General features: G+C 43.0%; 1 protein-coding gene across 2 annotated transcripts in view; it reads left to right on the top strand.

Moving 5' to 3' along the window:
* The first annotated feature begins 3,734 nt into the window (after positions 1 to 3,734).
* The window catches only part of PLS1 (plastin 1), a 111,242-nt gene continuing 103,136 nt past the window's right edge, over positions 3,735 to 11,840 (top strand). The window contains exon 1 of one of the 2 annotated variants that reach the window (XM_073023528.1): positions 3,735 to 3,853. The gene's annotated coding sequence lies outside the window, so the exon portion shown is untranslated. Of the gene's footprint in view, positions 3,870 to 11,840 lie in introns of both variants that reach the window. The other variant, XM_008008848.3, reaches the window with a different exon arrangement.

Below are 11,840 nucleotides of genomic sequence, written 5' to 3'. Positions count from 1 at the left end.
TTAGTTATTTAGTCTTTAGTTGTGTTATCATGGGAAAAATAACATTTTGTACTTCAATTTTCTCACCTATAAATTGAGGATAATTTCATAGGGTTGGCATGGACATTCAATGAGTAAATACTGTAAATGTTTAAAATGGTGACTACCCAGTAGCAGTTCAATTTTTTTTTTTTTTTCCGATAGGGTCTTACTCTGCTGCCCAGGCTGGAGTACAGTGTAGTGAATACAGCTCACTGTAGCCTCAGACTCCTGGGCTCAAGAGATCCTCCCATCTCAACCTCCAGAGAAGCTGGGACCACAGGCACATGCCACCACACCTGGCTAATTTTAGTTTGTTTTATTTTTGTTTTTGTTTTTTTGTAGAGACGGGGTTTTGCCACGTTGTCTAGGCTGGTCTTGAACTCCTGAGCTCAAGTGCCCTTTCCACCTTGGCCTCCCAAAATGCTGGCGTTACAGGCGTGTGCCACCATGCCCTACTTTATCCTTGTTTTATTTTTAGTTGGTGATTTTTTATATTATTATTTTGAAAAACACCCCCCAGCTTAAAAGATGTTTTTTTCAACCAACAGTTGGAATACATGATTAGATATAATTTATGTGATAAGCAAATATTTAAATTAAGACTATTCTAGAAAAATTGGAACATATGGTTATTATAACTACAGTGTACATTTTAAACTAGTTTAAAAACCTTTGTATATATTTTTTCTCATTGCTCCGCAATCCAAAGAACAGTGTACACTTTTGATTACCAGAATACTTAGGTCCACCAAGTATACCATCTCTTTGTGAATTCTTACTACTTGATGCTATTACTTCAATTGTTTTCAAACGATTGCTCTTTTAATTATCAATGACAGCTGGGTATGGTGGCTCACACCTGTAATCTCAGCACTGTGAGAGGCCGAGGCAGGTGGATCACCTGAGGTTAGGAGTTCGAGACCAGACTGGCCAACATAAAGAAACTCCATCTCTACTAAAAATAAAAAAATTAACTAGGTGTGGTGGTGTGCACCTGTAATCCCAGCTACTCGGGAGGCTGAGGTAGGAGCATCTCTTGCACCTGGGAGGCAGAGGTTGCAGTGAGCTGAGGTCATGCCACTGAACTCCAGCCTGGGCAACAGAACGAGACTTAGTCTCAAAAAAAAAAAAAAAAAAAAAAAAAAAAAAAAAAAAAATCAGTGAAACCCTTTTATCAAATAAGATTTCACAAGATACTACAATATGTAAGCAGTCTAGGTTAGGCTCCTTGATCCAGAGCCCTGTGTATTTTTCTCTCCATGAAACCCAGGGCTCCTGGAAATACAGTTTGAATACCTGATTTCTCATTGATAATGATACCATGAAACCCAGGGCTCCTGGAAATACAGTTTGAATACCTGATTTCTCATTGATAGTGATACAATCAGTTAAGCAGATAACAATTTTCTTTATATAATTATTACACACGGGTTGTGCATTTCTTTTTTCTTTCTTTTTTTTGAGACGAAGTCTTGCTCTGTCACCCAGGCTAGAGTGTAGTGGCTTGATCTCGGTTCACTGCAACCTCTGCCTCCTGGGTTCAAGCGATTCTCCTGTCTCAACCTCCTGAGTAGCTGGGATTACAGGCACCCACCACCACGCCCGGCTAATTTTTGTATTTTTAGAAGAGACGGGGTTTCATCATGTTGCTCAGGCTGGTCTCGAACTCCTGGCCTTAGGTGATCTGCCCACTTTGGCCTCCCAAAGTGCTGGGATTACAGGCGTGGGCCACTGTGCCAGGCCCTGGTTATGCATTTCTAATGATGTACTCTAGTTAGTATTTTACACTTAGAAACACTTTTGGGAAACAGTTTTATTAATGGTATATTTACAAATCATATCTTAGGGTTGGCTGCTTTTACAGAGGGCTGTTACAGACATTTTATATGGATTTTTTTTTTTTGCTCCGTTTACAGAGGATGACTTTTTATTTTACCTTTCCCAAATCAGGTTATACCATATTTAGAATCTGCATTTCCTCATGAACTTGCCCTGGTCAATATTACCACGAAATAAACAGATCATAAGAGTATTTCATGAAAAAAGTGTTTTCTTATCAAACTTATTGGTGAATAATTTACACACATTTTTCATGTTTAAAGTGTACAATTTAGTGATGACAAGTTGTATACACCTGTGAAATTGTCACTACCATTAAAACAGAGAAAATTTCCATTGTCCCCCTCCAAAAATATTTTTTCTGCTCATTTGCAGTTTATCCTTCCCTCCACTCCTGGCTCCAGGCAATTATTAATCTGGTTTTTGTCATTAAAGGTTAGTTTGTACTTCATGTAAGTGGGATTATTCAGTATGTTTTGTCTCTAGTTTCTTCAACTCAGCATACCGATTTTGAGAGTTATCCATATTGAGTCGTGGGTGAGAGAATATTTCTTCTTTTTTATTGTTGAGTAGTATTGCATTGTATAAATATACCACAATTTGTTTTTTCATTTACATGTTGATGGACAGTTGGGTTACTTCTGGTTTGGGGCTTTTGTGAAAAACAGCTGCTATGAGCATTCCTGTTCAAGTTTTTGTGTAAGCATATGTTTTACTTTCTCTTGGATAACATCTAGGAATGAAATGGCTAGGTCATATGTTAGATGCATGTTTACTTTTTAAATAACTATTTTGCTTTATTTTGTGAGAACTTACTTAACTCCCCCTGCATATCTAGATAAGTATCAGATAAGGATACTAAATTTACCAGATTCTCTAGGTGGCAGGTGGGAAAAATCAGATAAGTACTAAATTTACCTGATTCTGTAGGTGGCAGGTGGGAAAAATTCCTTATCTTCCTTCTCCGTGGCCCACCTACTTGCATAGTTCATTGCTCGTCCAAATTCTTTGGGTTCTTAAAATAATTTCAATTTCGCTTTTTTTTCTATTGTTACCATCTCAGGGTTGGTTGGGTGCCTATTCCGTATTGAATATTGTGCTAGGCGCAGAAGGGGCACGTGGGACTTTGAGTTAAAGGGGCAGCAAAACTTTGTTCTGTTCTCTGGACTGAGTTGGACAGACCACAACTACGGATTATGCTTCAGGCAAAGTATGTGAGAACTCTTGAGGCAGCATTCCACTTACTTGACTCACATGCGAGAGAAAATATCCCACTTTTGTTTGTGTGGGCTTTCGTTATATATTTATTTTAATCAGGTGTGGCTGTTAAATAACAAGCAAGCAATACGTGAAACAAACGGAAAAGAGAGAGAGAGAGAGAGAGTGAGTAGGGGAGAGAAGCAAGTCTTCCTTTAGTAACGTATACCCTCCCTTTTGACCTGCAGGTCTCAAAGTGTGGTACCCAGACTAGTAGCACCAGTTTTCGCCGAGGACATGTTAGAAATGGGAACTGTCGCGCTACGCTCCAGACCTAACTGAATCGGAAATTCTGGGTTTGGGATCTGTGATTTTAAAAAGCTCTCCAGGTGATTCTGATCCACGCTCAAGTTTGAGAACCGCTGTGCTAAACTCATTCCCAGGGTGTAGGTGGTCATCTTTAGACTTGGGTAACTGTAGGGGGTAGAGATAACGTTGCCGCAGCGCCCATCCACCTCTCCCCATCCACGCTCCCAGCGCCTGCAACTCGTCTTTCACCCTTAGCCCGAACCCAGGCTCTGGGCTTCCCTTTCCTTCCCCCTGGGAGCCGCAGGCAAAACGTGGCAAGTGGATTCAGAGTTTGCGGGCCCGGGTGCCGGCCGAGCATGCGCAGTGGCGCGAACGCAGCGGCTGCGCGGGCGCGGAGAGGTAGCCGCAGAGTAGACCTGCAGGTACTCGGATCTCCGGTGGGAGCTGCGCTCTCTAGGGCAGGGCGGCGGCGGCGGCGGCGGCGGCGGCGGCGGCGGCGGCAGGTACGCGGGGGTGGGGATAGGGCCCAAAAGGAAGGCTGGACAGACAGATGGAAAGCGAAGCGTTACTCCTTTGGGGGCGCGCGGCGGCTCGGGGGCAGTCTCTCCGGGTGCCCTCGCTCGCCTCGTCTCCCGGCTGTGCAGTGCGGCGCCCGCCGTCCTCCGGGCGCGCTTCTGCCCGGTCCGGGCAGGCAGTGCCCGCAGGTGTTAAATCGCGTATTTATGCTGCTTAAACAATAAGTCTGTTAACTGAATTGTGATTCCCTGCATTGAAGTAAGGTATTTCATTAAGTTTTCTGTTTTCAACTTTGGGTGGCTGCCGGTGAGGCTTTCTGATCCAGCCTGTTTCGTTTTAATTCTGAGACTGTTTTATTTGCCTTTGGCCTTTCGGTGCATAGGATCAATAGGGCTGTAGTGAAATCCCATCCGTGCTTTCTGTTTTTGGTACCTTTCCTGGAGCATAGGGACCTCTGGATGCGGCATAAAAATGTCAGTTTTCAGCGAATTTCACTGCCAAAAAACTTTCCGTGTTTCAGCTGCATTTTCAAGTGGAGAATTTACAAAATTTAAGATTTCCCCCTAACTTTTCAATTATTACTGTATTTCGGGCTTCATTTGGCATTACTAAAAGGAAGTCGTCGTTCAGATGAGTAAGAGTTCTCACCTTTCCCCCTTTACTTACTGTGTCACATTTTATGGCTTATACCGTGATATTTTTCCCTCCAGCCACGGTGTTGGATACACTTGTATGAGACGTAAGCTGTGTTGCATAAATTTCTTGAAGAACCTGTGAGCCAGAAGCAAAATTTCAGGCCAGGGGGCACACACAGAACTTGAAGCAAGTTATTTTACACCCCCCCCCCCCCCCACCACCTTTGTAATCAGCTCTCCTTTAAATTGAATTATGTAATGAAATTCTATAGTAAAGTGTTAAATGTGGAGGCATATATATATATAGAGAGAGAGAGGTAGTAAGTTTAGGAAGAGGAAATTTTAAGTTCAGGAAGAGAAACCTATATGGAAAGGGAATACAGGTATCCTGCCCCCCTTCATTCCTCCCATGATAAATGTTTTAATGGCAGAAATAATATACAGTTGGTCTAGTTTGGGCTGTAGAGACCTTTGAGGTCAGCCAGTTCAGCTGCTTCAGTTTACAAATGAGAAAACTGAGACCAGCGAGGTTAGATGACTTGCTGTGGCCACCCAAGCCCCTCATTAGCAAAGCTAATTAGCAAATCCCCTCATTAGCAAATCCAGGTTTTCTCATTTTCTGGGGTCTTTTTACCACTCCCTGCTGATACTCTTCTTTGCCTCGATTATTAAACTTCCTTTTTCTCTTCTATCTTCTTATACCATGAAGTCTGACTTAAGCAGAAAATTAGTTGTTTCTCTTACTAAGCTTGCTGGTGCCTTGCAAACTCCTTTCAAAAAGTGCCCTTTCACTGAAGCCCCACCTAACAATTTGCTGGTCCTGAAACCGCCCTCCTTCCTTCCCTCAGTCACTTGGGCCCTTGGCCCAAAATGCCTGTTTGCCTCCCTCTTTCCGTATTGAAGTCCTGCCCATGGTGCAAGGTGTAGCTCAGGTGTAACCTCTTTTTGGAAGCCTTCCTAGATTGCCTTAGCATGAAGTAGCTCTCCCTCTTCTGAACCCTATAGCACTTACTACTGTTGTTTGTGCTGTTAATATCCCCATTGTATATAGTATCCTGAGTATTTAGCACCTCCCAACTTCCCGACCAGGAAGTTGACAGGTTGTGTAAGCTCTTGGAGGTTAAAGCCTACGACTTAAACATCCCACCCAGCACTAAGCACAAAGTATATTCTTAGCTCCTGTTTGTAGGAGGGAGTGGGGGAAGGAAGTGCAGTATGGATAGTTTTGTAAAGGGATTTCATGTGTGTTCTATAATATGGGGAAGGCCATCTTAGAGCTGTATCAAGACAGCAGCCAAGTCCATTTCTGATTCCTCATATTTTGTTAACAGATCACAGATTAGTTAGGGTGAGTATGGGAGACAGGTGTAAAAACATAATGGGGCGGTTGGTCCAGGCCCTGGATTAAGCCTGTGACTCAAAGTGGAGAAAGGAGGGCACAGAATTAAGAAATGTAAAGGAAGAAGCATGTGGTGAAAGACTAGATGCAGAGAAGGAAAGACATGTTGAAAATGAATTTCAGGGTTGGGGTGTTAGTAATGGGTTTATAATGTTCTTTTTATCTTAAAAGTACCTCCAATTGGCTGGTTGCGTGGCTCATACCTGTAATCCCAGCACTTTGGGAGGCCGAGGCAGGTGGATCACAAGGTCAGGAGATCGAGACCATCCTGGCTAACACTGTGAAACCCTGTGTCTACTAAAAATACAAAAAATTAGCTGGGCGGGCATGGTGGTGGGCGCCTGTAGTCACAGCTACTCAGGAGGCTGAGGCAGGAGAATGGCGTGAACCCGGGAGGCAGAGCTTTCAGTGAGCCAAGATCACGCCACTGCACTCCAGCCTGGGCAACAGTGCAAGAGTCTCTCTCTCAAAAAAAAAAAGATATCTTGAATTGTGACATTGTCTCTGTTTCTTATAGTTCGTGATGTGATTGTCTTATTTCCCATTCTAGATGATAACCTCTCTGAAGGATGATCTTTAACCCCTCACAATACCTGGCACGTTGCTTTGCAATATCAGACACTCAATAGTTATTACATGAATGAAAAAACAAATAAGTGCATTTTGCCATGGGGAGGGTGGGCATTTAGGATCTTAGAGCTATATGGTAGCACTTTATCCAGACTATCCCCTAATTGTATAGAGGAGGGACTCAGATATTCTTAACTAAGTTAGTTAGCGGGATAGCCAGAAGCTCTGTTCAAATTTCCTCATCACTAGACCCAAGCTCTTTTCATTATCTATTTTTGAGGTTGTTGGCCCCACAATTATTTTTATTTATTTATTTATTTATTATTTATGTTTGAGACAGGGTCCCACTCTGTCACCCAGGCTGGAGTGCAGTGGCATGATCACTGCTCGCTGCAGCCTTGATCTCCCTGGGCTCAAGTGATCCTTCGCACCTCAGCCTCCCGAGTAGCTGTGCCCACAGGGACGTGCCACCATGCCTGGCTAATTTTGTATTTTTTGTGTTTGGAGATGGAGTCTCACTGTTTTGCCCAGGCTGGTCTTGAATCCGTTGGCCTGCCTCAACCTCCCAGTGTGCTAGGATTACAGGCCTGGGCCACCATGCTCAGCCTCCCAAGATTAATTTGAGTTGGTAGCAAGACATTCCAGTTCAAGACGTTTTGTGGATTGAAAGCCCTCAGAAACCAATCTAAAGGGGAAATCTAAAGGAGAGAATGCATGTGTCATTGGAAGAGGTGAAACACAAGGCTGCTGGCCAGTTCAAGGTTGAGTGTACACAGTAAGGAGGGAGTGAGGCTGGGGTCCTAGGAATCTTCACACTGGGGAGTTGAATTCTGGAAAGGTCATGGTAGCTTAGCTTGTCAGAGGCGGACACAAATGGGTTGGCCCAAAGTCCTTGGGACTGAGAGTCTATTTCCTAGAGACATTCTATACTACCAGGAGGTGGTGAGCAGTAGCTTTGGAGAGGGTAGGCCAGGTGCAGTGAGGCTAGGCCAGGAGGGTAGCACCAAAGGTTGGTGTTTATGGCCCAAGAACATGGGGCTGAGGTAAGGCTGATAGAGAGACAATTGTGATCAGGTTCTACCTGGAGAAACAAGACAGAAAGCAGTGCTGCTGAATCCAAAATTCCAGTTCAAGAGGTGGTTTGGAATATTTGTTTACTTGGAACAAACGTTGCATTTTGCAAATCATAACCATTTTGCAAATCAAAACACAGCCTTTCCATTGAGCTGCACTCAGCGATTAGGGAGCTGTTGGATGCCACATCCTTGCCATTGAGTTGCACCCTGTGGTTGACCACCATCTTCATATTTCCACAGGCAATGATGGTCCATTAAAAATGTCAAGGAGAGAGAGAGCAGTTGAGAGGAGAGACAGAACAAATGAGCTTGAGAAATGGCTAGCGGGGGGAAGGGAAGGTTGGCCTGGTTTTATATATTTTATATATATTTATGTTTTTTATGACGACGTTAGTGAAAATTGATGAGGCAAATGCAAAATCGGGTAGTATGTTGAAGTTAATGTCTCATACACTGAAATGTCCAAATATTAAATCGTAGCATTTACCATGGCCCTTTGTAAAATGACAAATATCTTTCTTAAAATAATAGTAATATTAATAACTAGTATTACAGAATATCTTCCATGAACCAGGCAGTATACTAAATAGTTTACAAGTAATATATCTTTTCATTTTTATAAACCATCCTATGAGATAGGTGCAATAATTACCCATTTATTTTTAATTTTTATTTTTTGAAAACAAGGTTTCAGTCTGTCACCCAATCTGGAGTGGAATGGCATGATCATAACCCACTGTAACCTTGAACTCCTGGGCTCAAGCAGTCCTCCCGCTTCAGCCTCCCAGGTGTGCACCACCATGCCCAGCTTATTAAAAAAAATTTTTTTTGTAGTGATGAGGTCTTGCTATGTTGTCTAGGCTGATCACAAACTTTTAGCCTCAAGCAATCCTCTCACCTCAGCCTCCCAAAGCCCTGAGATTACAGGCATGAGCCACTGCACCTGGCCTACTTTCATTTTCTAGATGAGAAAATTGAGGCTTAGGGAGATAGATAAAAGCATTTATCTGAGGTCACACAGTTTACAAGTGGCTGAGCTGAGATTTGACCTCAGGTCTATCTGACTTTATACACTGAGCGCTCAAAAAACTTAATCAAATATCTTAACAAAAATACAAAGCTCTTTCTGAGGTAACTCTAACAGATGCTTAGAATAGCCACAGGTTTCAGCTGGTGGAACCACCAACATTCTTTGAGCCACATTTAAAAACACCAAAACAACAGTGATAAATCATTCTTTTTGTTTTCGTTTTTTTCATTCCACTTAGACTTTATCTCCTTTTCTCTTGAAGCATTCCTGAAGAAAGAGACAGCAGCTTTTTCTCTGGGTACACCATTAAAGCCACTTCGATCTGCTCCCACCCTCTTTTGGGGTGGAGCTGTGGTGGGGGAGTGAGTTGGTGGTCATCCAGGGGGTGTCTGTGGAGTTGGCAATGGGAAACTGGGAAACACCTTGTGTAGGAGCCTAAGAACTTTGGAGTGACCAGGTGTAAGGATTTTTTCCCCTGGGGTGTCAGGATCCACTGCTGGAAGCTCCTGGAATATCTATGGGTCATGACTCTAATCTCAGGCCTTTGAACTATGGCCATAAACCCCCAGGAAGAATCCAGGTGTGAACACATTCTCCCCCAATTTTTAAGATGGGGGGGTTGTGAAGTCCCTGTGGACTAATTGGAGGTGGGTGTGGATACCTCAGGAAAGGCCCCAGGTCAAAGACAAATAATTTAAAGACCCCACTTGTAGGCCCCAGCTTAGACCTGTGAGAAAATGTGCTCCTCTCTCTCCTCTTGATGAACCTAATTACATAGAGAACTTACTCACTCCTGGGAGTCTCAAAATGGAACCCAGCTGAGAGCGTGCTTCCCTCCCTTGCTGCCTGAGCTCTCTTTCCATTTCCTGGTTGTGCTTTACCTTCCCCTGAGTGGTTCTGTGTTCCCAGGGCCTTTTCTCTGGATATGAAAGGCAGGGCCGGCAGCTTCTGGCTTTGCCGGGCTAGTTTTTGTATTTTTAGTAGAGTTGGAGTTTCACCATGTTGGCCAGGCTGGTCGCCAACTCCTGACCTCAAGTGACTCACCCGCCTCGGCCTCCCAAAGTGTTGAGGCTGAGGCCACCGCATCTGGCCCTCATTATTTCTCTCAACATTCAAAAGCGTGTCACTTCATCCAGTTCTGAATTAACATTTTACTCTGACTGATGATGAACGTCAGGGTGAAAGAGAAAGAGGCATTTGTGCTGCATATGGGTTTATTGGTTATAAAATGGTTATACGATTTTGATTGTTGGAAACTTTGCTGACATGTAAGGTCACATGAGATGTGAGGCTGTTCAACTTTGATCATCTGATTTCAGCACTTCGTCTGAAAGGGCCTACGTACCGTTTTCGGTGAGACATATGTAGCATGGCTTCTGTAAAGGCATATTGCTTTTTATTATAGTAATATTGTAGGCACAGAAAGGATGAGGAGTTAGATGATTGGGAGAGTTTTCTTCTTACTTAAAACACTTGTTTCATCAGAAAATATTTCCTAGCAGAGTTAGACATGGCTTTGGTCATAAAGTCCAGTGGTGAAGGGACTTCAGACTTTATGATAAACTAAATTTTATGATTGACTTTTGTGAGCAATTCACAACTATAAAACTATGAGACTGGGCATGGTGGCTCACACCTGTAATCCCAGCACTTTGAGAGGCTGAGGCAGATGGATCCCTTGAGCTCAAGAGTTCAACACCAGCCTGGGCAACATGGCAAAACGTCGTCTCTACAAAAAAAACTATCTGGGTATGGTGGCGCGTGCCTGTAGTCCCAGTTACTTAGGCTGAGGTGGGAGGATCGTTTTGAGCCCAGGAGGTTGAGGCTGCAGTGACCTGAGATTGTGCCACTGCACTTTAGCCTGGGTGACAAAGTGAGACACTGCCTCAATTAAAAAAAAAAAAAAAAAAAAAAAAAATGCTTACAAGAATATCTGGGTAATAACTCACTACACACAAACATGCCTCCTTCAAAAGATCCAAGCTGACCACAAAAAAAAAAAAAAAAAGAGAAACTGTCTTTTCTTGATAGTAAATTGGATGGAGACATTAGTAAGGTACAAAGTGTCTGAGGGGCTTCTTCATGATAAAAAGCAAAAGGTTTTGGGGTGTCGACCCAAAATATTAGCAGGAATCAGATTTACTCTATTACTGAGGAACACAATACCTTAAATTGTTTATAGATCCAGTTTCAAGAAATAAGATGTTTTTATTAAAAAAAAGACAAAAGCTCCTTCAATTTTTTTTGAGAACTAAGAAATAAGAGATTTTAGCAGTACAGCCAAAATACAATTTGGATTTGAGTTTAAGACCCTGGTAAATGGCTGTGAAAGGATCAGTCTTGTTAATTACACCTTGGACCAAGGGCTGCTTGTAATGAATAAAAGAGGGGGAAAGGTTTAGACAAGTAGAATCTCTAGGTTGATATCAAGTTGGTATTTGTAACCTTTGTGAATAAACCAAAACCTCTCAAAGACTCCTGCTCTCTTTTCCTGGAGAGCTCTCAGAATTCCTTCCTGGCGGTCTCCCTTTTCCTTCCCCTCTCCCCAGGTTTAAGATCATTGGGACATCCTTTTAGGCAAGGAAATGTTTCTAAGAGTGACCTAGTTATTGCAATTTTAAGTGTTAATCAGGTCAGTGAGGTGCCAGCTGTGAAACCCAGCTCACAAAAAGCCAATGATGTTTTTTTATCAGAAGTTGTCATGGAAGTGAGTTAATTTTGGAAAAAACAGTAATAACAATTTGCTTGATCCCTTTCTTATCCTCAAACAGCCAAATTAAATTCAAGATTATTGGTTGGGTGTGGTGGCTCACGCCTATAATCCCAGCACTTTGGGAGGCCGGGGAGGGCGGATCACGAGGTAGGGAGATCGAGACCATCCTGGCTAACATGGTGAAACCCCTTCTCTACTAAAAAATACCAAAAATTAGCTGGGCGTAGTGGCAGGTGCCTGTTGTCCCAGCTACTCAGGAGGCTGAGGCAGGAGAATGGCGTGAACCTGGGAGGCGGAGCTTGCAGTGAGCCGAGATCACTCCCCTGCACCTCCAGCCTTGGTGGCAGATGGAGACTCCGTCTCAAAATAAATAAATAAATAAAATAATTCAAGATTATTATCAGTGGAAAAAGGTAATCTGAAAATCTCTGAATGTTTAGTGGTCAATTAAAATGAGCCTTAGGGCAATTTAAAGTTTAGATACCTGAAACCAGTTGGCCATGAGAACCATGAATGAGAAGTCAAAGTCTGTGAT

The sequence above is a fragment of the Chlorocebus sabaeus genome, chromosome 15, assembly GCF_047675955.1.
Source record: "Chlorocebus sabaeus isolate Y175 chromosome 15, mChlSab1.0.hap1, whole genome shotgun sequence".
Taxonomy (NCBI): Eukaryota; Metazoa; Chordata; class Mammalia; order Primates; family Cercopithecidae; genus Chlorocebus; species Chlorocebus sabaeus.
This window is presented reverse-complemented; position numbering and strand designations above follow the sequence as displayed.